This window comes from Ornithorhynchus anatinus, chromosome 15 (assembly GCF_004115215.2).
Source record: "Ornithorhynchus anatinus isolate Pmale09 chromosome 15, mOrnAna1.pri.v4, whole genome shotgun sequence".
Classification (NCBI taxonomy): Eukaryota; Metazoa; Chordata; class Mammalia; order Monotremata; family Ornithorhynchidae; genus Ornithorhynchus; species Ornithorhynchus anatinus.
This window is the reverse complement of record NC_041742.1, coordinates 14,001,844-14,028,661: the sequence shown is the minus strand read 5'-3', so window position 1 is coordinate 14,028,661 and position 26,818 is coordinate 14,001,844. Positions and strand designations below refer to the sequence as shown.

Below are 26,818 nucleotides of genomic sequence, written 5' to 3'. Positions count from 1 at the left end.
GGGAACGTGTCCGTTTATGTGTCCTTTACTCGTGTCGTTCTCTCCCAAGCGCTTAGTAGAGCGCTGCGCACCCCGTAAGCGCTCGGTAAATACCGAGGAACCGAGTGAATGAGAAAGGAATCGTTCGCAGCGGGTTCCACGGAGATACCGATCGCCGCGGACTGCCGAAGGTCCCATTTCCAGAAAATTATCTTTAAGATCTGGAAAAGGAGTTCATCGTTACATGAGGGCGACCTCCATCACTGCCCAGTATTAATTTGCCTACATTTAATCTTAAATAAAATGGCGATAATCGTGGTTTTCATTGAGCGCTTACTATGTGCCTAGCACTGAGGGAGATCAAGAGCATTAGGTCCCACACGGTGCGGGCAGGGAATGTGTCTCAGCGTGGCTTAGTGGAAAGAGCATGGGCTTTGGAGTCAGAGGGCGTGAGTTCGAATCCCGGCTCTGCCACTTGTCAGCTGACTGTGGGCGAGTCACTTCACTTCTCTGTGCCTCAGCGACCTCATCTCTAAAATGGGGATTAAGACTGTGAGCCCCACGTGGGACAACCTGATTCCCCTGTGATTACCCCAGCGCTTAGAACAGTGCTCCGCACATAGTAAGCGCTTAACAAATATCTGGGGAAGAAGCGTAGCTCGGTGGAAGGAGGCTGGGCTTCGGAGTCAGAGGTCATGGGTTCGACTCCCGGCCCTGCCACTTGTCAGCTGTGTGACTGTGGGCGAGTCACTTGACTTCTCTGTGCCTCAGTTCCCTCATCTGTAAAATGGGGATTAACTGTGAGCCTCACATTGGACAACCTGATTCCCCTGTATCTACCCCAGCGCTTAGAACAGTGCTCTGCACATAGTAAGCGCTTAACAAATACCAACATTATCATTTATTGTTCTGTCGTATTCTCCCAAGAGCTTAGTACAGTGCTCCGCACACAGTAGGTGCTCAATAAATACCATCGACTGTCTGACAGGGCTCACGGCCTTAGGAAGGAGAGCAGGTATGGAATCCCCATTTTGCTCGTGAGGGACCTGAAGTGAAGTGATGATGATGATGATGGTATCTGTTAAGCGCGTACTATGTGCCAAGCACTGTTCTAAGCGCTGGGGGAGATACAAGGTAGTTATGTTGTCCCGCACGGGGCTCACAGTCTTAATCCCCATTTCACAGATGAGGTAACCGAGGCACAGAGAAGTTAAGTGACTCACCCAAGGTCACGCAGCGGACGAGAGGCAGAGCCGGAGTTAGAACCCAGGTCCTCTCACCCCCAGTCCGGGGCTCCTTCCCCTAGGCCTCGCTGCTTCATCCTCCGACAGTAATAATGAAGTTGAGCAGTCGAATGCCGTAACATATTACAACTGCGAAATGGGAGTTCTAACTGCTTTGAGCCTCTTAATGCCTATGTTTCATGACTTTTGTCTCTTTAAATTAGAAATTTCCCAGGGCATCGCCCTGGGGTTCTTGATTTAATTTCTTTCGGCAAAGTAATTTATTTTTGTCTCTTTTTTAAAAAATATGATTAGGCAAAAAAAAAAAAAAAACACCCCACAAAAAGCTGCAGAACAGTTGCGGAAAATTCCTCTCTGTCTCTTTGTTTTATAATGGTACATCTCATTACTTCTTCTTTTCCTTTTCACCACCTCACTTGAAACGGTGGTGGCGATGTGTCAAAATATGGATTCAGCGGCCAAGAAATCTCGCGTTGAAGAATGATAATGATAATGTTGGTATTTGTTAAGCGCTTACTCTGTGCAGAGCACTGTTCTAAGCGCTGGGGAAGTTACAGGGTCATCAGGTCGTCCCACGTGAGGCTCACAGTTAATCCCCATTTTACAGATGAGGGAACTGAGGCCCAGAGAAGTGAAATGACTCGCCCACAGTCACACAGCTGCCAAGTGGCCAGAGCCGGGCTTCTTTGGTGGCGACAGTAGGATCAGCGAAGCGACTCTGAGGCCGGACTCGGTTGCCGTGTCAGTGTTTCCTGAGCGCTTACTGTATGCGTGGCTCAGAGGGTAGATCCCAGGCCTGGGAGTCGGAAGGACCCGGGTTCTAATGTTGACTCCTTCACTCGTCGGCTGGGTGACCTTCGACGAGTCACTTCACTTCTCCGTGCCTCAGTTCCCTCATCTGTAAAATGGATTAGGACTGCGAGCTGCATGTGGGACAGAGCCTGTGTCCACTCTGATTATCTGGTATCTACCCCAGCGCTCGACAGGTAGGAAGCGCTTAAAAATACCGTTATTATTGAGAAGCACCGTGGCTTAGTGGGTGGAGCATGGACCTCAGAGTCGGGGGCTTGAGTTCTAATCCTGCTCCACCGCATGTCTCCCACGAGCTCAATACAGCGCTCTGCCCACGGTAAGCGCTAAATAAATACGATCGCCTAAGAGCGACTGTTGGAATGGAAGCAGCGTGGCACAGTGGATAGAGCACAGGCCTGGGAGTCAGAAGGACCTGGGTTCTCATCCCGGCTCCTCCACGTGTCTGCTGTGTGACCCCGGGCAGGCTTAACGTCTCTGTGCCTCCGTTACCTCATCTGTAAAATAATGGGGATTGAGAGCGTGAGCCCCATGTGGGACAGGGACCGTGTCCAATCTGATGAACTTGTATCTGCCCCAGGGCTTAGTGCAGTGCTTGACACACTTATCGAGCACCATAGTCAGAAGGAGAAGTAATATTGCAGAGCACTATTCTAAGCACTTGGGAGAATACAGTATAAGCGACGTTCCCCGCGTCCGCAACTCGCGGCGTATCCTTGGTGTGTCGGTCTCCTTGCTCACGGGGCGATGGCTCAGGAGAGGAAGTTGTTGGGAATATTTGGGTTGGAAAACGTCTTGCCTTCTCCGCAGACTAGCAAACCATTGTATACTTGTTTTGGAAAGACGTTTTAAAACCATCCTTTCGCCTATTTAAGAGCGGGGAGGCCCAACGGAAAGAGCCCGGGCTTGCGAGTATCGGGTTCTAGTCCGGGGCCCGTCGCTCGTTGGCCGTGTGACCTCGGGCGACTCACTTAACCTCCCCGGTCCTCAGCTTTCTCCTTTATGAACGTTAGATTTTAGCCACGTCGCGAAGATGGAATCGACGGGGATTCAGTGGCGGATTGAATGCGTGTTTTGAAAAGAGGGATTCATCTAGGAAAATGCCAACCTACAGGACAAGTAGGTAACTTGGCCACGTAAATGGAGAAAGAGCTAAAACGGGTACCGTTTTCCAGAGGAAGTCACGTCGACGTCATCATTTTGTCCCCAAGATCTCCAGAGTGGACCCCGAAACCTAACTACATTCACCGCGGCGATGACAAAACGATACGGGATCCGGTTTTTAGACCAATTCGATTTTTTCGGGGACAGGCGTAAGTGACGTCTCGTCTTCAGGGTGCTCTTTCGCCTCAGCCAAAAGGCAGCTTTGTACTCACTCGTCTGTCGTGTCCGTCTCTTCATCGAGTCGATGGAAATCCTTCAGAGGGCAAGGAAGGGCGGTATTGGAGCTTGGGCAAACCTCGCAGCCTCCTCTTCGGCCGAGAGGGGATTTTAGGAATATAGAGTCGTTTCGTACTGGCGTTGATTATGAAGCGTGTGCGGCGTGGCTCAGTGGAAAGAGCCCGGGCTTGGGAGTCAGAGGTGGTGGGTTCTAATCCCGGCTCCGCCACTTGGCAGCTGTGTGACTTTGGACGAGTCACTTCACTTCTCTGGGCCTCATTTACCTCATCTGTAAAATGGGGATGAAGACTGTGAGCCCCATGAGGGACACCCCGATCACCTTGTATCCCCCCAGCGCTTAGAACGGTGCTTTGCAAATAGTAAGCGCTTAATAAATACCAACATTATTATTAGGCCCCGTGGTTAAGTTCTACAAGCTAAGATGGGCACAGGATAATCGGATTGGACACAATCCCTATCCATCGGTGGCACCTCTGGGGGCTTCCTGGGTTGAGAGCATTGTACGGAAGTACAGTCCAACAGAGTTGGTCGATGTATTCCCTGCCCACGAAGCGCTTACGGTCTCTCTCAGATGGAGTTCCCATCCGAGAGGGAAGAAAAACAAGTAGCACGGTCCTTTTTCTCCCGAGGAAGTAACTGAGGAACAGGGAGGTTCCGTGACTTACCCGTGGTCACACAGCAGGCCGGAGGTAGAGCCGGGAGTAGAACATGGGTCTCGTGATTCCCATTCCTCTGCTCTGCCCATTGGGCCACACTGCCCTCCGAGGCTGGGGGAGAAATGGCCGAGAGGTAGAGGTGAAAGAAAGGGACTGACGGGTCAGTGGCATGACTTTGAGAGCTGAGGGAATGTGTCCTCTCTTTTTCCATTCTTATACCAGGTTGTAATAATAATAATAATAACAGTAATAATAATAATGCCTCCGGCTAAGTACTTCCTTTGTGCCGAGCATTGTACTAAACGGTCAGGGAGATGGAGGATGACCAGGTCCCACATGGGGCCCACTGTTTAAGAGGGAGGGAGAACAGGTATCGAATCCTCATTTTGCAGATGAGAATACTGGGACTCATTCATTCATTCAATAGTATTTATTGAGCGCTTACTCTGTGCAGAGCACTGTACTAAGCGCTTGGAATATACAAATCGGCCATAGATAGAGATAGTCCCCGCCCACTGACGGGCTTACAGTCTAATCAGGGGAGACAGACAGGCAAAAACAATAGCAATAAATAGAATACGATAGCAATAAATAGAATATAGCAATAAATTGCCCAAGATGACCCAGCAGGTATGGGGCAGAGCGGGGATGGGAACCCAGGTCCTCCAACTCCCAGGTCATTAGGCTTCACTGCTCCTTGCAGGGTCCGTGGGAAGTAGGCGGTGAGACGGGCCCGACGCCCCCAGAATCCTGCGTGAAACAAGCTGATTTTCCTCTTCGCGGTGTTCAGTGTGACGGGCCGCCTTAGCCGTTGAGTCAGTCGCTCGATTGTATTTATTGAGCGTTTGCTGTGGGCAGCACACTGTACTCAGCGCTTGGGAGAGGACGGTCTGGCAAGCCACAGTCGCATTCCCTGCCCACAGTGAGCCCACTGGCAATTCTGTCCGCAGAACGTACCATTCGGGTCGCTGCACCCCCAGTCGTGGCGGGCGGGCAGGGGCCGTGCTGATGGAGTGGATTTTCCCAAGTCATGGGTGGTGGGCTCTTTCGACGCTCCTCCGTACAGGCCGCCTGCTTCCGTGGGCTAGTTGGCCCTGGCCTCCTTTTCCATCCCGTTATCATTCCCTGCGCCATTCCTGGGAAAAAGCCGAGGACCTCATTCAGCCTCCCGGGGAATAATGATCATGTCGGTATTTGTTAAGCGTTTATTACGTGCAGAGCACCGTTCTAAGCGCTGGGATAGGTACGGGGGAATGAGGTTGTCCCACGTGAGGCTCACAGTCTTCATCCCCCTTTTACAGATGAGGGAACTGAGGCACAGAGAAGTGAAGTGACTTGCCCACAGTCACACCATTTCCAACTTTCGTGGTAGCCTCTCTGGACCCCAGGGGTCCCATCTTCAAGGGAGTGAGAATGGGGTGCTGTCTCCCGTCCCCCCCAAGCAACCGGAACGAAGTGGCCCGGGAGCCTAATGATAATATCTATGGTATTTGATAAGACCTTGCTGTGTGCCTGGCAGTGTACTACGCGCCGGGGTGGATATAAGCAAAGAGGATTGCACACAGTCCCTGTCCCGCATGGGCTCGCGGTCTTCATCCCCATTTTACAGATGGGGTAACGGAGGCCCAAAGAAGTGAGCGGCTTGCCCAAAGTCACACGGCAGACAAGTGACGCGGCGGAGATTAGAACCCAGGTCCTTCTGACTCTCAGGTCTGCGTTGTATCCACTAGGCCTGCTGCTTCTTGCCTGTTAATAACAAACAGCAGACGTGGTTTTTATTCACTGTCTATTAACTGCCCAGCGCCGTGCTCGTGGATTCTCTCTAGACAGATTAGAACCAGGCATCATCCCGCAGAGGCCTGAAAGAAAGGGGGTGGGATATTTCCTCCCCATCTGATGGATGAAGAAAGTGAGGCCTAGAAAAGTTCAGCGACACCCCATACCACGCCCAGCGGGGAGAAGCCCCAAAGCCGGGACTAGAACTCAGGTCTTCTGACTCTCGATCCCCTGCTCTGTCATCTAGGTTTCGCTGCCCTTGAGTCAGGGAGCCCCTCTAGGTCCCCCCTAACCCTGAGACCCCCTCTCCCCGACACCCCATCTCCCCGCTTGATACCGCGAAGCCGTGCTGGCGGCCGCAGAGAGATGAACTCCGGAAGCGGAGGGAAGGCGAGATGACTCCTCCGCCCCTGGAGAGATGAGGGAAGAGAGTAATTCAATTCACGTCTCCGGGTCGATATCCGAGAACATCCATCCGGCCCGGATCTTTCCCCCTGTCCAATACCGGGCGTCTGAGTGTTTGCACCTTTGGGATGAGGGCAGGGAGGTGGGACGGATTTATTCTCCTGTTCCAGCATCCTGACATCCACGCGATGCCGTAGCGATGTTTGTATCGTCGCACATCCTTCATCCTCGTCCGTAGCATGAGAGCGCAGTACACACCGAGGAGCAGAGAGGCCTAGTGGCTAGAGCACGGGCCGGGGAGTCAGAAGGACGTGGGTTCTAACCCCGGCTCTGCCCCATGTCTGCTCTTTGAACCTCACTTCTCTGTGCCTCAGTTACCTCATTGGTAAAACAGGGAGTCCCACGTGGGGCCTGAACCGTGTCCACCCTGATTATTTTGTCATTTAATTTCTCTGTGCCTCAGTTATTTCGTCTGTAAAATGGGGATTGAGACCGTGAGCCCCACATGGGACATGGACTGTGTCCAGCCTGATTCACTTATATCTATCCAAGCACTTAGTACAGTGCCCATCACGTAGGATGTGCTTAACAAATACCGCAAAATGCGTAAAACAAATAATGCCTCCACTCTTTGGGAAAATGGAGAAAATGACAGATGGTTTCAGCCTTTAATCTGAATTTCATATGGGTAGTAGTAAATCATGGTAATTAAAATATTTATTAGGCCTCCTTATCGTTATCCGCCTTTATAAGTGTAATGGAAAAAACCATCATCATCAGCAGGATTTATTGAGCACCCAGTGAATTCAGGGCACCGTACGCTCCTCAGAGAAATAGAAGAGTTCACCGGTGCCCCGGAGGGGTTTCTAAATTTAGGGGAGGAGCGTAGAATCTCGTAAGAATATTATTTTCCCATTTTCACAGTAGTACATATGGTCTTCGGCATTACGGTTCGTTTGAGTAGTGCGGCTTAGTGGAAAGGGCGAGGGCCTGGGAGTCTGACCCGGCTCCGCCACTTACCTCCTACGTGACCTCAGGCCAGTCACTTCTCTTGTGTCTCGGTTTCCTCTTTTGTCAAACGGGGATGAAATACCGGTTCTCCCTCCCTCTGAGACCCCGAGCCTCATGCAGCGATGACGTCCGACCCGATTATTCTGGATCTAGTCGGGTGCTTAGCACACCGTGCTTAACCGACAGCATCGTTAAAATCTATCTCGGAAAGCAGTGTGGGCTAACACTGTGACCCCCTTGTGGGACAGGGACTGGATCCAACCCGATTTGTTTGTTTCTATCCCAGTTCTCGGCACACACTAAAAACTTAACAAATACCACCCTTATTATGCGTGATTTAATTTGCAGGCTGCCATACGTTCCCTCCGGATAACCGCAGTTCCTAAACTCCGCTGCCTGCTTTGGGTGTTTTTTGTTGTTGTTGTTGTCGTTGTCGTCGGTGGTATTTTTTAAGCCCTTACTACCTGCTCGACACTATTTTAAGCACCGGGGCAGACACTAGTTGATCAGGTTGGACACAGCCCCTGTCCTCCAGGCGGCTCATAGTCTAAATAGGAGGGAGAACAGGTATTTAATCCCCATTTTACAGTTGAGGAACCTGAAGCACAGAGAAGTGAAGTGAAGGTCGCACAGCCAGCCCTGGGCCCAGAGAGGATTAGAAGCCAAGTCCTCCCACTCCCAGGCCCGGGCTCTTTTCACTAGGCCAAGAAGTTCTGCTGCTGCTGCTTTGGGAAATTTCATCCTCAGTGGAGTCTTCCTCCGCTTCAAGAAAGTGTGTCTGTTCCCGTAGTTACGTGTCTGTAAAATCGGAACGTCACAGGGCAAAAGTCAGCCGACAAGAAATGGCCATCGAGGCAAAGGCTAATGAGGAGGTCTCCCAAACGCTTCATTTCACACCTCACCCTCCGTGCCCTCCCCACTCCAACTGCATGATAATAATAATAAAAATAATAATTGTGGTATTTGTTAAGGCTTACTACGTGCCAGGCACTGAACCCGGCTCTGGGGTGGAGACAAGGAAATTGGGCTGGACAAAGTCTCTGTCCCACGTGGGGCTTACGGTCTTAATCCCCATTTCCAGCGAAGGAACCGAGGCCCAGAGTAGTTGGGTGTCTTGCCTAAAGTCGCAAAGATTAGGCCCAGGTTGTTCTGACTCCCAGGCCGGGGCTCTGCTCCGAGCCCACGCTGCTTCTCTATCCAAAGTGGGAACTCCACCGATCCTTTGCCTAGAAGATTTTTGAGGTCACTGATCACTCAGAGAAATTCTAGTGCCCTCTCCCAAGCCTTAGTCCCAACAAGAACTACTAGTGGTCGACACCGCCAGCCCGTCGTTAAGTCAGAGAGGCCTGGGAGTCTGAAGGACCTGGATTCGAATGCCGGCTCCGCCACTCGTCTGCTGTGTGACCTTGGGCAGCTCACTTCTCCGGGCCTCAGTTAGCATGGCCTTAATGGCTGGAGCCCGGGCCTGGGAGTCAGAGGGGCCTGGGTTCTAATCCCGGCTCCACCGTATGCCTGCCGTGTGACCGTGGGCGTGTCGCTTTACTTCTCTGGGCCTCAGTCCTCTCCTCTGTAAAATGGGGATTGAGACTGTGAGCCCCATGTGGGACCGGGACTGTGTCCAACCTGATTAGCTTGTATCTACCCCAGCTGCGTAAAGTGCCTTGGTACATAGTAAGCGCTTGGATACAGCGTGGCTCAGTGGAAAGAGCCTGGGCTTCGGAGTCAGAGGTCACGGGTTGGACTCCCGGCTCTGCCACCTGTCAGCTGTGTGACTGTGGGCAAGTCACTTCTCTGTGCCTCAGTTACCTCATCTGTAAAATGGGGATTAACTGTGAGCCTCACGTGGGATGACCTGATTACCCTGTATCTACCCCAGCGCTTAGAACAGTGCTCTGCACATAGTCAGTGCTTCACAAATACCAACATCATTATTATTATTTATTGTTCTCTTGTACTTTCCTAAGTGATTAGTAAATGGCTCTGCACACAGTAAGCGCTTAATAAGTACAGTTGATTGAATACCACAATCATTATTAATAATAACAATGGTATTTGTTAAGTGCTCCCTAAGTTCCAAGCACTGTTCTAAGCACTGGGGTAGATAAAGGGTAATCAGGTTGTCCCTTGTGAGGCTCACACTTCTAATCCCCATTTTACAGATGAGGTAACTGAGGAAATGACCTCATCCATAAAATGGGGATTAGGATTGTGAGCCCCACGTGGGAAATGGACTGGGTCCAACCTGATTAGCCCGGCACATAGTAAGTGCTTAGCAAATATGCTTATCATCATTATTATTATCATCTCATCCGTAAAAATGGAGATTAAGGTTGTGAGTTCCAGGTGAGACGTGGACTGTGTCCAACTTGATGAGCTTGTATCTACCCCAGTGCTTGGCTTAGTAGAAAGAGCCCAGGCCTGGGAGTCAGAGGTCACGGGTTCTAATTCTGGCTCCGCCACTTGTCAGCTGGGTGACTTTGGGCAAGTCACTTCACTTCTCTGTGCCTCAGTTACCTCATCTGTAAAATGGGCATTATGACTGTGAGCCCCACGTGGGACAACCCGATGATCTCGTGTCTACCCCGGCGCTTAGAACAGTGCTAGGCACATAGTAAGCACTTAAATACCATCATTATCATTAGTAGTAGTAGTACAGTGCTTGGCGCATATCACGCGCTCGACGAGTACCATGAAAAACAAGGTGGGATCGAGCGGGATACCCTCCGCCGTTTAACTGGGAGGAGCTCATCCTTTTTACCTGTGTCCCCAGATCCGATCGGAACACAACATCCTTAATTAAAGGAACTGCCGACGGCGGCCGTAGTAGACTGACGTGTTTGGCTCATTAAAAGTTTTGATTTCCTCACCTGTCGAGACAGTTGTGCTCAGAGTAGCAGCAGGAGTGCAGGAGGTAATTAATAATACGTTTGAAAGGACCGATTCCAGTGATATTAACATGTTTCCTGGGGGCTTGTGGTTTTTGTTTTCTCTGCCCCCACATGTGATGAAGCGCTTGATCTGCAGGATTCTTTTCACGCCCCATTTCTGACACTCGTCTGCCCTTTATTTCTAAGACAAGATAATAATAATAATGTTGGTATTTGTTAATTATTATTATTATTATGTTGGTATTTGTTAAGCGCTTACTATGTGCCGAGCACTGTTCTAAGCGCTGGGGTAGACATAGGGGAATCAGGTTGTCCCACGTGGGGCTCACAGTCTTAATCCCCATTTTACAGATGAGGGAACTGAGGCCCAGAGAAGTGAAGTGACTCGCCCACAGTCACACAGCCGACAAGTGGCAGAGCTGGGATTCGAACTCATGAGCCCTGACTCCAAAGCCCGTGCTCTTTCCACTGAGCCACGCTGCTTCTCAGTAACTAACTATAGTAAGTTAAGCGCTTACTATATGCAGAGCACTGTCCTAAGCGCTGGGGTAGATACACGGTAATCACTTGAGGCTCACAGTCTTAATCCCCATTTTACAGGTGAGGTAACTGAGGCACAGAGAAGTTAAGTGACTTGCCCACAGTCACACAGCTGACAAGGGGCAGAGCCAGTATTCGAACTCATGACCTCTGACTCCCAAACCCGGGCTCTTTCCACTGAACCACGAGAAGCAGTGTGGCGTAGAGGTGAGAGTATGGGCCTGGGAGTCGACCTGGGTTCTAATCCCGCCTCAGCCGCGCGTCTGTTGTGTGACCTGGGGCGAGTCACGTCAATTCTCTGGGCCTCACTTAGCTCGCCTGTTAAATGGGGATTAAGACTGTGAGGGTCGTGTGAGACATGGACGGTGTCCAACCTGATGAGCTTGTATCTAGAGAAGCGGCGTGGCCTGGTGGACGGAGTCCCGGCCTGACAATCGGAAGGACCCGGGTTCTAATTCCAGCTCCACCACTTGTCAGATGCCGTCGAATCGTTTCCGTTTCCCATAGCGACACCAGGGACCCCTCTCCCTCAGAGCGCCCCGCTCTCCATCCGCAATCGTTCCGGTAGCGGATCCAGAGAGTTTTCTTGGGAAAAATCCGGAAGTGGTTTACCACTGCTTCCTTCCGCGCGGTCAACGCGAGTCTCCGCCCTCGACTCTCTCCCGTGCCGCTGCTGCCCGGCCCGGGGGAGTTTTGATTTGTAGCAGACGGCCTTCCACTCGCTAGCCACTGCCCAAGCTAGGAATGGAACGGCTAGGCCTCTGCTCGACTCTCCCTCCCTTAGCCGAGACCGGTAGAGGACTGGAAACTCTCCGGGTGCGACCCTGAGAGGGTTGTGAACTTGCAGAAGTCACTTAAATTATCTCTGCCTCAGTTCTCTTATAAAATATTGATTAGGACTCTGAGCTCCCTGTGGGACAGGGACTGTGTCCATTCTGATTATCTTGCATCTTCCCCAGCGCTTAATACAGTGCCTGGCACACAGTAAATGCTTATCATGTACCTTAAAACAATAAATTAGTCTTGTGCTTAGTAGACTAAGCGCCTGCCACGTAGTAAGTGCTTAAACAATACCACACTAAAGTACCGTAAGTCCCACAGGTAGACAGTAGATGCCTGCCTACTTGTTTTGTTGTCTGGCTCCCCGCTTCGAGACTGAACCCGTGGTTGGGTAGGGATTGTCTCCATCTGTTGCCGAATTGTACTTTCCAAGCGCTTAGCACAGTGCTCTGCACGCAGTAAGCACCCACTAAATACGATTGAATGAATGAGTATAAAAAATGTTCCCTTTCCCCATCGCTTTACGCCGACACGTACATCATCACAAAATGGTGGCCGCTCTTCATGAGGAAAACGGAGTCGTGCATCTTGGGCTAATTTTCTGCTAAACGAAGTCAGTGTTATCAGACTGCGTGACACATGCGGTAAAGTAGCCCTGATCAACGGCTCGGGAGCAGCGGCCTGTCGTACGGCCTAATTGTCGTCTTCAATTCCGGGATTTCTCAGGTTAAGATCCTCCCCAGCACGTTTCAGCCATCTGTAAGATAAAATAACCTCTGTACCGAGAGAGTCGGAATGCATCGCGGTAGGTTGTCCAACCCGGCTGGATGAGACTTTTTGAAAAAGGAACAAAAACGCCTTTCATGAGAACTAGTTCACGTGAAAGAAGGGAAACCGAGTTGCCCCGAGCAGCTGTGGAATCCAGTCTGGTGTGCGGCTTCGATTAATCGGTGGTATTTATTGAGCGCTTGGGAGAGTACAATACAACGGAGGTGGCGGACGCGTTCCCCGCCCACAGGGAGCTCACGGTCAGAGCCACGAGGCCTAAAATACTAGGTCAGTAATGACGACGGCATTCATCACGTGCTTACTTGGTGCGAAGCGCCGAGGTAACAGCCCGCGTTCATATCGGACAAAGTCCACACCCCGCCACGCCCCAGCCACACTGATGACGCCGTGGCTCGGAGAAGTTACGTGACTCGCCCAAGGTCACACCGCTCTGCCCGAGCCGGTACTAAAACCCGGCTTTTCCCGAATTTTAGGGGATTTTCCTCTAGGCCACGCTGGGTAGAATGTAGATAAGCAGATGATACCACCTGTATGCTTTCTCCTTAAAAATGAGAGAAACCGACACGGGAAAGAGTAGCCAAACCTTATTTTGATGCTGATCCCTAAAAACAGTAAATCGAGAAATGATTCTTCGGTACATTTACAGAAAAAAAGGCAACTGTCAAGAGGTAGATATGGGGGGGTGACTCAGTCACAGACAGCAATTAATGTAGGCGTAGAGAAAATAAAAAAGAACTTGGTTTCTAATCCTGAGTAGAAAATGCCAGAAGATGGTCAAAGAGTCACACTTATATAACGTGATTTAGTTCCTTAAGATTCCACCCTGGCTTCTCCGGAGTCTGATGGCCGGTAAGAACTGTTGATTCCCATTAAAATTAAACGGTGAGAGTGGATAGCCTTGCTAGGGTGGTTGTGGTTACTTTGGATTTTGGAGGGTTTTTTCTTTTTATGGTATTTGCTAAGGGATTAACCAGGCCCCGTACTAAGCGCTGGAGTAGAAACAAGATAGACGCCCCTCTGGATCCAACTCCGTCACAGGAAGTGGGGCGAACGAAGTCCCTGTTTACATTTTGCCCTGGATTCCGAGAGGTTGTCCGGAGTTGCGCTCTCGTTCCGATAATGGTACACTCGGATAGATCCCAGTCCCAGGTCACGGTGAGCTCTGAAAGCGGGGGGGCACAAGTGTTCCGGCTAGGCCACTTTCAGCTGTGTGGCCTTGAGCAAGTCACTTCACTTCTCTGTGCCTCAGTTACCTCATCTGTAAAATGGGGATACAGACCCTGAGCCCCACGTGGGATAGGGACTGCGTCCAAGCCGATTTACTTGTATCCACCCCAGCGCTTAAAGTACTTTTTCTGGCACGTGACTTAACTAATACCTTAATAATTATTGTTATCGCTCCCATTAAGGGCCCAATAAATCTGACTGATTAATAGACACCCTGTTCCCTGCCCACAGGGAGCTTCCGGTCTAGTGAAGAAAACAGACACTATATTATCGTATGTATAGATTGAGCTAGACACACTATTGAATTTTTCATTTTTTTATTTGATTTCCCCGTTCTGTTGGTATTCCGGTTGCACGTAAGAGTCTCCGCTGCTTCTCACTGCAGATTTTCTATCTGTGTCTCCCCGACTAGAACGTAACCTTCCTGAGGGCAAGGCCCACGTCTCTTGCTTTCTTTTTTCTCATGGTACATATGTACATATCTGAGATTTTTTCTTTATATTATCGTCTGTCTTCCCCTCTAAACTCTCAGCTCATCACGGTCACAGCGAACGCGCCTCCCGGGTGCTTAGTGAAGCGCCCTGCAGACGGCAAGCGCTCAATAAATACCACCGAATGATTGCCTCTCTCCCGGATGCTCAGTGTAGTGCTCCGCACGCTGCAGATACTCAGTCGATACTATTTCACGAATACCAGACGCAAGTCCATCCGGAGGATTTCAGAAACGCACGGGTGGTGGGGAAATCCATCCGTGGCATTTTTTGAGGGCTTATTCTGTGCAGAGCACTGTAAACTCCTTGTGGGCAGGGAACTTGTCAGCCGGTTCCTATATTCTACTATCCCCGAGCACTTAATACAGTGCTGTGCACATAGTAAGTGCTCACTTAATACGAACGATTGACATATAAGCACTTTGGAGTGTAAAGAGAAGCAGCGGGGCTTAGTGGATAGAGCACGGGCCTGGGAGTCAGAAGGACCTGGGTTTTAATCCCGGCTCCACCACTTGTCTCCTGTTTGACCTTGAGCAAATCACTTCACTTCTCTGTGCTTTAGTTACCTCATCGGTAAAATGGGGATTGAGACTGAGAGCCCTATGTGAGACGTGGACTTTGTCCAACCCGATTATCTTGTATTTACCCCCGTGGTTAGTAAAGTATCTGGGGCCCAGTTAACACTTAAATGCCACAGTTATTATTAGCATTATTGTAATGCAACAGATTTAGCCCCGCCCGTAACGAGCTTAAAGTCAAGAGGGAGAGACGGGAAGATTCCCTCTTCACCTACCGTCATGGTTTTGGGTGAAACGTCACGAGCAGGGTCGTCGTAACAAGTCTGGTCTTGACTCCACGACTCACCTTTTATTATTCTATTTTAGAACCGTACCACCTGATGACCTACTACAACAGGACATTTTATTAGTCACCTGTGTTAAAAGCGGGCATTTTAGTTGGCATTTTTGACCGGAGTTCTGCATGCTCCAACACTCAGGATAAGAGATTCCACACTCCGTGGATCAGGAAAATCATCCAACTTTAATTGTAGCGATACTGATAGGATCTTTCTTTTAAATGGTAGTAAAACGGAACGTTTATGATGATTCTTTTTAATGCCGACTCTTTAGCCTGCAAGTAATTCCCCTGTAGGGGAAATTCCATGCGGCAAGCTGGTTTGCTGCATTCCGTGGCTCATGAAAAAGCATGTTTAAAATGAAAACATGGAGAACATTCCTAATAAAAGAAATCGTTCCCGTCAGTCATTCGTAACGGGGGCCGTTCGCGTTGTGTCCGACGGCTTCTCGCCACACGCACGCCTACTGTGGAGAGTGGCCTTGTATTAGCCGTGTGGCCTAGTGGACAGAGCAAGGGCCTGGGCGTCAGAAGGACCTGGGTTCTAATCCTGGCGCCGCCACTTCTCCGCTGCATCGCCTCGGGCGAGTCACTTGACTTCTCTGTGCCTCAGTCCCCTCATCTATAAAATGGGGATTAAGATTGTGAGCCCCCAGGTGGGACAGGGACCCTATCCAACCCGATTTGCTTGTATCCACCTCGGGCCTCAGTACAGTGCCTGGCACATAGTGAGCGCTTAACCAGTACCGCACTTATTACTGCTAAGCGCTTGGGAGAGCACAGTGGAAGAGATGTAGGGTTTCCCTGCCCACAGTAAATCATTCAGTGGTATTTACAGAGCACTGAACTAAGGGGTTGGGACAGTACAACAGAATTAGCAGACGTGTGTGCCACCCATAATGAGCCTACACTCTAGAGGGGGAGACAGACATTAATATCAATAAATAATTTATAATTACATCGTAAAAGGTTTGTACACAAGCACCGTGCGGTTGGGGCGAATATAAATGCCCAAAGGTCACAAATTCAAGTGCACAGATGGCGCAGAAGGGAGAGCTAGCCGGGGAAAAGATGGCTTAATCGGGGAGGCCCTCTCGGAGGAGATGTGTCCTTAGCAATGCTTTGAAGGTAGGAACAGTGTTGGTCTGGCGGATTTAGAGGAGGGAGAAGTTCCAGGCTAGGGGGAGGACGCGGGAAAGGAGTCGGCGGCGAGATAGACGACATGGGGCCCGGTGAGTAAACTGGCGCTGGAGGAGCGGACCGTGCGGGCTCGGCCGTAGCCGGAGATCAGTGAGGTGAAGTAGGATGGAGCGAGCCGATTGAGTGCTTAAAAGCCGACGGCAAGGCGTCCGTTTGATGCAGAGATGGATGGACGATCCCTGGAGGTTCTCGAGGAGTGCGGAAGATATGGGCTGAATGAATTGGTTGAAAAATGATCCGTGAAGCAAGGATGAGTTGGGAGAGACAGGAGGCCGGGAGGTCAGCGAGGAGGCAGATGCAGTAATCGAGGGGGGGATAGGAGAAGAACTTGGAGAGGAAAGGGCAGATTTTAGCACCGTTCAGAAGGTCGAACCGACGGGATTTGGTGACAGTTGAAATATGTGGGTGGAACGAGAGGGATGATTTGAGGGCCACCTCAAGGTTACGGGTTTGTGAGCTTGGAAGGATAGCGGTGCTGACTGCGCTGATGGGAAAGACACGGGAAGGAAAGGGTTTGGGTGGGAAAAGGAGGGATTCGGTTTTTGAGGTGACGGTGATAGGTCCGGATGTCCCCAAGCCAGGAGGAAATGCGAGATTGCAGGGAAGGAGAGATTTCAGGGCCGGAGAGGGAGATTGGGGAATCATCTGTGAAGGGATGGTAGTTGAAGCCATGGGAGCGGATGAGTTCTCCAAGGGAGTGGGTGGAGGCGGAGAATAGAATGGAACCCAGAACTGAACCAACTGAAGAGGGATCCCCACCGTCAGAGGAGCTTCCACTTGAAGGTACTAGACATAATCTGTGCAATTAGCCTCGGCTACTCGAAACATTTTTACAAGCCGCTTTTCCCTTTAATTCCGAAACAACTCAAGTCGAGGCAAGTTTGGACACTGAGGCTCAGAGAGGTTGAAGCCACGTGATCGGTATCTATTTCGGATCTCGCTTCTCCTTCTGCCTCACCACCTACAGAACACCGGTCCCCAAACTGCCAAACCCAACGGCCTCTACTGCCTACTAATTCTCCTTTGCCCTTTTCCCGGAAACGTCATCCCTCCTCGGCTTCGCTGACACGGCCTTCTCCTGGTTCTCCTTCTGGCTCCTCCTCAGTCTCTTTGACGACCTCCTCCTCCGTTTCCCACTCTTTAACTGTAAAAGTCCCTCAAGTTTCGCTTCAGGGTCCCCTCCTATTCTCCATCTACACCCACTCCCTTGGAGAACTCAGTCGATCCCTCAGCCTCCACTAACATCTATACATTGTACCTAGCAAATCTCACTCTCCAGTCTCGATCCCTCTCCGTCTCTTAGTACAGCGCTTAGTTCATTCTCTTAGTACAGCACTTAGTACGGTGCCTGAAACATAGTAAGCGCTTAACAAATATCATTATTATTATTATCTCTTTAGTCCTATCTTTCCTCTTGCCTTCGGGACATCTGTACTTGGGCATTCTACCCATACCTTAAGCTTAACACTTCCCCAAAAATAAACACCTCATCTTCCCACCCAAACCCTGTCCTCCCCGACTGACTTTCTCCTCACTGTAGAAAACAGCACTAATCTTCTGTCTCCCAAGCTCTTAACCTTAAGACTTCAACTCATCTCTCTCATTCAACCCAGATCTTTTATCTGCCATTAAATCCTGTCGGTTTCACTTTTACCCTTCCCTCTCCATCCAATCAGCTACTTACTCTGCTCTTCCAACCTGACTCGCCTCCCCTGCATCCTATCTCTCCCCACTGCAGTCCTTACTTCACTCTGCTGCCCGGTTCATTTTTTTCTGGAAAACTCTTCATCCCACACTTCTCCACCTCTCAAGAATCACTAGCGGTTACCCATCCACATCCTCCTCGAAGGGAAACTCCTTCCATCATCTTTATTTATTCATTCATCATCTTTATTGAGCACTTGCTGTGTGCAGAGCACTGTAGTAAGCACTTGGAAAGTACAGTTCAGCAACAGATAGAGGCAATCCCTACACGACAACAGGTTCCCAGTCTAGAAGGGGGGAGACAGACATCAAAATAAAGCATCGATCGCATCAACATAAATAAATAGAATTATAGATATATGCATATCGTTAATAAAATGAATAGAATAATGAATATGTACATATATACACAAGTGCTGTGGGAAAGGGAGGGGGTAGAGCAGAGGGAGTGAGTCGGGGCGATGGGGAGGGAAGGCGGAGGAGAGGAAAAGTGGGGCTTGTCTGGAAAGGCCTCCTGGAGGAGGTGAGCTTTCAGTAGGGCTTTGAACGGGGGGAAGTGTGCTAGTTTGGTAGATGTGAGGAGGGAGGCATTCCAGGCCAGAGGTAGGATGTGGGCCAGGAGTCAATGGTGGGACGGGCGAGAAGGAAGCCCCGTGAGAAGGTTAGCGGCCGAGGAGCGGAGTGTGCGGACTGGGATGGAGGAGAGAAGGGAGGTGAGGTGGGAGCGGGCAAGGTGATGGAGAGCTCCGAAGCCAACAGTGAAGAGTTTTTGCTTGATACGAAGGTTGATAGGCAACCACTGGAGATTTTTGAGGAGGGGAGTGACATGCCCAGAGCCTTTCTGTAGAAAGATAATCCGGGCAGCAGAGCGAAGTATAGACCGAAGTGGGGAGAGACGGGAAGTTGGGAGATCAGAAATAACCTCACTCAGCTCTCTCCCTCCTACCTCACCTCACTCATCTTCCGCTACAACCCAACCCGCACACTTTTCTCCTCAAACGTCAACCTGCTCACCGTTCCTCCGTCTCGCCTGTCTCACCCGACACCCCTCTCTCCTGGAGCCACGCTCCCCCTTCACATCCTATCGACCACCTCGCTACCCACCTCCAAAGCCATACTGAATTCTCCCTTCCTCCAAGGGGCCTTCCTTGACTAGGCCCTCATCACTCCTCTTGATCCTCCTGCTCAGATGTGTACCCCTGAGAACCCGATATTCACCGCACCCCCGATCCCAAAGCACCTAAGTATCCTCGTCCTCTCCCATTCCCCCATCGATAGTGCATTTTAATGTCTGCCTCCTCCTCTAGATTCTTAGCTCCCCGAACGCAGGGTACGCGACTACCAACTCCGCTGTATCGTTCTCTCCCACGGACCTGGTACGGTGCTCGGCTCCCAGTAGCTCTCGATAGATAATGAATAAGCTCTCGATAAAGAGCATCCGTTACCCGATCGACTGTTCCTGGAAAGCCCAAATCAACATTCTAAGCCTCTTACATCCTTCTGGAGGCAATCTTCCCCAGAGAACGGGGCTCCAAGGCAGAAGATCCGGGTTTTAATCCTACCTCTGCCTGGACCTGATGGGTGACTTTGTCGATAATAATGATGGTGACCGTGGTATCCGTTAAGCGCTTAATCTGTGCCGAGCACTGTACTGAACACTGCGGTGGGTTTGAGATGATCAGGTCAGACGGTCTCTGTCCCCCAAGGGGCTCATGCTCTAAGTAGGAGGGGGAGCAGAGATTTCATTCCCATTTTGCCAGTGAGGAAACTGAGGCCCACATAAGTTAAGTCACCCGCCTTTGATCGCACAGCAGATAGATTCATTCATTCGATAGTATTTATTGAGCGCTTACTATGCGCAGAGCACTGGACTAAGCGCTTGGATGGACAAATCGCTAACAGATAGAGACAGTGCCCGCCCTTTGACGGGCTTACGGTCTAATCGGGGGAGACGGACAGACAAGAACAATAGCAATAAATAGAATCAAGATAGATGGAAGAGCCAGACCTCGAACTCACATCCTCTGACGTCTAGGCCCGTGCACCACCCACTAGGCCGTGCTGCTTCCGCCTAAGGTGAGTGCCTATATCTCTCTGGGCCTGAGTCTTCAACCAGTGATATTTACTGAGCACTCACTGTGTGCGGAGCACTGCGATAAGTACTTGGGACCGTCCGAAATAACAGCCGGTCGACCCATTCCCTTGTCGTCGTCTGGTTAACGGAGCGAGAGCTGCTGCTTTTACCTTGGGGACAGGGACCGGAGGAGATCTCGTCAACCGGAAACGTTGGTCAGAAACTCCGAGCGTAGGCGACGTTTCAATCGATCCTTCCGTTGATTGGAAGTAGAGTCAGCCCTTCACCCTCTATGCAGTGAGCTGCTCAGTCGTCAGCTTGAAATGAAATATTCTGGGGTAGGTCTCGTCAAGAGAGAATTAATTCATTATGGTACTTCATAAGCGCTTAGTATATGCCGAGCACTTTTCTAAGCGCTGGGGTAGATACACGTTGTTCAGGTTGGACACGGTCCCTGTCCCCCGTGGGCTCACGCCCTCATCCCCATTTTACGGATGAGGGAACTGAGGGACAGAGAAGTGACGCGGCTTGCCCAAGGTCACACAGCGGACAGGTGGCAGAGCCGGGATTAGAACCCGGGTCCTTCTGACTCCTAGGCCCGGGCTCTGTCCGTTTATCCCCGCTGCGTTCACGAGACCCCTTCCGGCCCACCCTCATCGCTTCTGTCCTTCTGAGGAATCGGGACATACTCGCTCTCCCTCGGAGCCAAGGGACTGCTATTAATCTCTCCAGGGCAGAGATCTGGTCTACTACATCTACCGTATTGTCCTCTCCCAAGCGCTCAGTACAGCGTGGTTTAGTGGAAAGAGCATGGGCTTGGGAGTCAGAGGTCATGGGTTCTAATCCCGGCTCTGCCACCTGTCAGCTGGGTGACTGTGGGCAAGTCACGGTACTTCTCTGCGCCTCTGTTACCTCATCTGTGAAATGGGGATGAAGACTGAGCCCCACGTGGGACAACCTTTCATTCATTCATTCAATAGTATCTATTGAGCGCTTACTATGTGCAGAGCACTGGACTAAGCGCTTGGAATGAACAGGTCGGCAACGGATAGAGACGGTCCCTGCCGTTTGACGGGCTTACGGTCTGATCGGGGGAGACGGGCAGACGAGAGCGATGGCGATAAAACCTGATTACCTTGTATCTGCCCCAGCGCTTAGAACAGTGCTTGGCACATAGTAAGCCAACATTATTATTACAGTTCCACTTGGGCATTTGGAGCTCAATAACTACGGTCCGTGAGCACAGTGACTGGAGGCTTTGTAAGAGGTAGGAGAGTCCCGCGTTACTTATTGTCAGAAAACCATTTCTACAAGGAGCAAAATCCATCCCGAGAAACCGAAATCACCGGGCTGGATTTTATCTGGAGTCAAGGAAACGGCCCGCACCGGAAACCGGCCAGACCCAGTCGGCTTGTCCTCCACGGAAAGAAGTTGTCATTTTCTACCAGGCGGAGCATTTAATTGGGCTTCGGGGAGATGGGTCCAGAGAGCACATGGCAGTAGAGCCAGGGAAAAGACTCAGAGCAAAAAAGCTGTCACAGAGATCTGATTGCAGCTTCCCCCCCCCGGCCCCGGACAGATGGAGAAGCAGCGTGGCCTAGTGGGTAGCGCCCGGGCCTGAGAGTCAGAAGGCCCCGGGTTCCAGTCCCATCTCCCCCACTTGTCTGCTGTGTGACCTGACGCGAGTCATTTGACTCCTCCGGGCCTCAGTTCCCTCACCTGGAAAGTGGGGATTACATCTGTGAGCCCCACGTGGGACAGAGAACGCGTCCGACCCGACTGGCTCGTACCCACCCCCGGGACTCAGAACGGTGCCCGGCACATAGTCGGCGCTCAACAAATGCCGCACCTTTTGTCGTTATCGTTATTATTAGATGGAAAAAATGAGATGGCAGCTCGTCCGTTGAGAAGACCGCGGACGCACGCACATCCTCCGCGAGAGGAGGTTGTGTCGAATTAATTCTGGGGATGTGGAGGAGGCGGCGGGTTCGGCGTCTTGTGAATTCTTTCCGGGGGGGAATCCGGTAGTGCTCGTCGTGTTTATCCACGGCCCCCAACCCTCCGGTGGGTGCAAAGCCGAGCTCAGAAGCAGTGTTGCCTAAAGGATAGAGCACGGGCCTCGGTGTCTGAAGGACCTGAGTTCTGATCCCGGCCCCGCCACCTGTCTGTTGCGGGACCTCGGGCCTCAGTTCCCTCATCTGAAAAATGGAGGTTAAGACCGTAAGCTTCGGGTGGGACAGGGACCGTGTCCGATCGGATGAGCTTGAATCCGCCTCGGCATTTAGTGTAGTGCCTGGCACGTAGTACGTGGTTAACAAATACCGTTTAAAAAAAAAAAAGTGACACTTCTATCCGACAAGCTTACGGTTTTAGCAATCTGGGGTGTACGGAAAGAGAGGCAGCCCGGCCTAATAATTATAGTGGTATTTGTTAAGCGCTTACTATGTGCAGAGCACCGTTCTAAGCGCTGGGGTCGAGACAGGGTAATCAGATCGGCCCACGTGGGGCTCACATTTTTAAATCCCCATTTTTACAGATGAGGTAACTGAGGCACCGAGAAGTTAAGTGACTTGCCCAAGGTCACACAGCAGACAAGTGGCGGAGCCGGGATTAGAACCCACGACCTCTGACTCCCAAGCCCGGGCTCTTTCCACTGAGCCACGCTGCTTCTCTTGAGCCTAGTGGAAAGCACCCCGGGCTGGGAGTCCGGGATCCCAGTTCTAGAGTCCCGACTCGGCCCCTGACCTTCTGGGTGACCTCGGGAGAGTGGCTTGAAGCGTCCGGCCCGAGGTTTCCTCCTCTGTAAAATGGGTGTAACGACACCGGAGGGCGAGAGGATAAAATGAGATTTCTGACATTATCCCCAAATAAATGGCCAGCGTGGCTTCATGGAAAGAGCACGGGCTTGGGAGTCAGAGGTCGTGGGTTCTAATTCCGGCTCTGCCATTCAACAGCTGTGTGACTTTGGGCAAGTCACTCAACTTCTCGGTGCCTCAGTTACCTCATCTGTAATATGGGGATTAAGACTGTGAGCCCCACGTGGGGCAACCTGATTACCCTGTAACTACCCCAGCGCTTAGAACAGTGCTTGGCACACAGTAAGCACTGAACCAATACCATTATTATCATTATTACTGGGACCAGTCACAGCCCCAATCAATCAATTACGGAGGGAAGCAACGTGAGGTAATGGATCGAGCAAAGAGCTGGGAATCAGAGGGTCATGGGTTCTAATCCCTGCTCCACCACTTGACTGCTGTGTGGCCTTGGGCCAATAATAATGTTTGTATTTGTTCAGCGCCTACTATGTGCCGAGCACTGTTCTAAGCGCTGGGGTAGATACGGGGTGATCAGGTTGTCCCACATGAGGCTCACAGATCACTTCACGTCTTTGTGCCTCAGTTACCTCATCTTGAAAATGGGGATCGAGACTGTGAGCCCCACCCTGCCCGATGGGCCTGATTCCACCACAGTACTTAGTACGGTGCCTGGCGATACACTAGCCGCTTAGCAAATACCAAAATTATTAATTCTTGTAATTATCTGCTGAGTGCTTACTGTGTGCAGAGCACTGTACTGCGTGGGGGATTACAATTTAACAGAGTTGGTAGACCCATTCCCTACCAACAACAGCCTCTTATAGTCTAGAAGGGGAGAGAGATATTAATACAGATAATTGGATGGATGCTAATACAAATAAATGGATACTAAGGTATGGATGTGTACCTTAATATTGTGGGGTTGAGGGGAGGGGGGAATTAAAGGATGCGGGAGAAGAGGAAATTGGGGGATTAGGGAAGCCCTCCTAAGAAGCAGCATGGCTCAGTGGAAAGAGCACTGGCTTTGGAGTCAGGGCTCATGAGTTCGAATCCCAGCTCTACCACTTGTCGGCTGTGTGACTGTGGGCGAGTCGCTTAACTTCTCTGTGCCTCGGTTCCCTCATCTGTAAAATGGGGATGAAGACTGTGAGCCCCGCGTGGGACGACCTGATTCCCCTATGTCTACCCCAGCGCTTAGAACAGTGCTCGGCACATAGTAAGCGCTTAACAGATACCAACATTATTATTATTATTATTATTAGGGAATATGTAGCGAGGAGAAATTCTCCCTTCTGAAATCAAACCTCAACTTGGAGCTGTGACCGCCTGAGCCTGATTTGATTTATGAAAGTAAAAATCCTCCCTCCCTCCATTGCTAGCCGAGATCTAAACCTGTTCTACCTCAACCTTCAACACAGAGGTAGCGGGTCGAGGATCCTTTGCTAGGTTTCCCGGTAGAACGACTCCAATCCAACGGAAAATAATTTCCCTAACGGTCCCCGAGGGTGCGTAAGAGTCGGACGCGTTTCCGAACGCTGCCCGAACGTTTTTTAAAAACATCCCAACTTAATTCATTCCGGCTTAATTTGCAATGCGCCCTAGGTGTGAGACGAGGGATACTCTTCTTTTTTCTCATTAGCTACCGCGCGGTGGGATACGTACGAGATAATCAGCTCGGCTCACGGTCTGAGACAACGGGGAGGGCTTGGATCTGATCCCCGTTTACGGGCAAGGATTCCGTGGTCCAGAGAGGGGAAGGGAACCGGCCGAGGTCGCACGGCGGGCCGGAGGTAGACGAGAACCCCCGGTGACCGGGGCTCGGATATACAAGGGTGCCACTGTGACGGTCATTAAATCTTTTCACGGGGTTGGTTGCCCGTCGTCGTGTCACCCTGAACACCCCTGGGGCATCTCTGGGATCAGCCGGGTTCGGATATTCCTCCGGCCGGCCTGGGAGTCAGAGGACCTGGGTTCTAATCCCTGTGGTGCCGGTTTCCTGCTGAGTGAGCTTGGGCAAGTCACTTAACCTCTCTTTTTCCTCATCTCTAAATGGGGACTCGGTACCCGTTCTCCCTCCTGGACCGCGAGCCCCACGTGGGACGGGGACTTGGTCCGACCCGATTCTCTTCTACCTCCCTCGCGCTAAAAACCAGCGCTGGACGCCAATCAGCGTTTGCGTAGACGGAGTGCGGCTAGAGCACGGACAGTCCTGGGAGTCAGAAGGACCTGGGTTCTAATTCCGGCTTGGTCGCGAGTCTGCTGAGTGACTCTGGGCGAGTCATTTCAGTTCTCTGGGCCTCGGCTACGTCGTCTTTAATATGGGGATGGAGAATTTAAGTCCCATGCTTACCCTGTTCTAAGCGCCGGGGTGGATACAACGGGTTGGACGCGGTCCCCGTCCCACATGGGGCTCACGCTCTTATCCCCGTTTTACAGATGAGGTCACCGAGGCTCAGAGAAGTGAAGAAACTGGCCCAGGGTGACACAGCAGACGTGGGGCGGGGCGGGATTAGAATCCAGGTCCGTCTGCCTCCCAGGACCGTGTCCTATCCCCTCAGCCACGCTGCTCCAGTAAGGAAGCCGGGAACGCCAGTCTCGTTTTCTCACCCGCTTTGTCCTTGGGGGATTTATTGGGGGTCAGGCTGGAAGCCGTCCACCTTCGTTGAGGCCCTCTTTGACACTTCGGGGTGACAGAGTGGCAAAACACATGGCGGATTCTGACCCCAGTTCTTTCTCCGTCTGCTGCGCGACCCTGGGGAAACCGTTTCGTCTCCCAGGACCTCAACTTTATCATCTGTACAATGGGGATGAAAATTCCCACCACACAGAGATGTCGTGAGGATAAAAAGGTGATCACCGACGGGCGAGCGAATGAGGAAAATGAAAAAGCCCAACAACACATAGCCTATGGGAAAGAGCACGGGCCCGCGAGGCCGAGGACCTGGGTTCTGATCTCCGCTCCGCCCATCGCTTGCCGTGTGTGACCTTGGGCAAGTCACTTCACTTCTCCGGGCCTCAGTTGCCTCATTTGTAAAATGGGGATTAAGACTGTGAGTCCTATGTGGGACAGGAACTGTGTCCAATCTGATTAACTTGTAGCAACTCCAGTGCTCAGAGCAGTGACTAGCACGTAGTAAGCGCGCAGTAAGAAGGAGCCCGGCGTAGCGGGTAGAGCGCGGGCCTGGGAGTCAGAAGGTCATGGGTTCGAAACCCGGCTCCGCCACTTGTCTGCTCTGTGATCTTGGTTGAGTCACTTGACTTCTCTGGGCCTCGGTTACCTCATCTGTAAACTGGGGATCGAGACGGTGAGGCCCACGCGGGACGGGGACTGTGTCCAACCCGCTCTGCCTGTATCCATCCCAGCGCTCAGCAGCGTGGCTCAGCGGAAAGAGCCCGGGCTTCGGAGTCAGAGGTCATGGGTTCGACTGCCGGCTCCGCCACCTGTCAGCTGTGTGCCTGTGGGCAAGTCACTTCACTTCTCTGTGCCTCAGTCACGTCATCTGTAAAATGGGGACTAACTGTGAGCCTCACGTGGGACGGCCTGATTCCCCTGTATCTACCCCAGCGCTTAGAACGGTGCTCTGCCCCTAGTAAGCGTTTAACAGATACCAACATTATTATTATTATCGTTATCTTGTACCGATTTCAATACACAACCCCTTACCTTGTCTCCAGCGTGGCCCAGCCCTGACCTCATCTGTCACTTTCCTCCCGGGAAGCAGCGTGGCTCGGTGGAAAGAGCCAGGGCTCTGGAGTCAGAGGACATGGGTTCGAATCCCTGCTCTGCCACTTGTCAGCCGTGTGACCGTGGGCGAGTCACTTCACTTCTCTGGGCCTCAGTTCCCTCATCTGTCAAATGGGGATGAAGACTGGGAGCCTCCCGTGGGACAACCTCATTCCCCTGTATCTACCCCAGCACTTAGAACAGTGCTCTGCACGTAATAAACGCTTAACAAATACCAACATTATTACTGCCCGGCACAGAGTAAGCACGGAACAGATACCCCAATTATTACTGTTATTATTACGATAACAAATACCATAAAAACTTCTCTGCGCCTCAGTTTCCTCAGCTGTAAAATGGCCATTAAATCCTATTCGCCCCTCTATATCTACTGTGCGCCCCATGTCGGAGAGGGACTACGTCCAACCTGTTAAACATGGATCTC

The 26,818-nt window shown here is 51.3% G+C and overlaps 1 protein-coding gene and 1 non-coding gene across 2 annotated transcripts in view; one reads left to right on the top strand and one right to left on the bottom strand.

Annotated features, from left to right (window-relative positions):
* IL1RAPL1 (interleukin 1 receptor accessory protein like 1) overlaps window positions 1–26,818 on the top strand; it is a 527,816-nt gene that overhangs the window by 389,582 nt on the left and 111,416 nt on the right. The window lies entirely within an intron of this gene.
* On the bottom strand, window positions 11,407–11,544 carry LOC114817089. Its single transcript, XR_003764939.1, has one exon. It is a non-coding gene; the product is annotated as a small nucleolar RNA SNORA7 (small nucleolar RNA).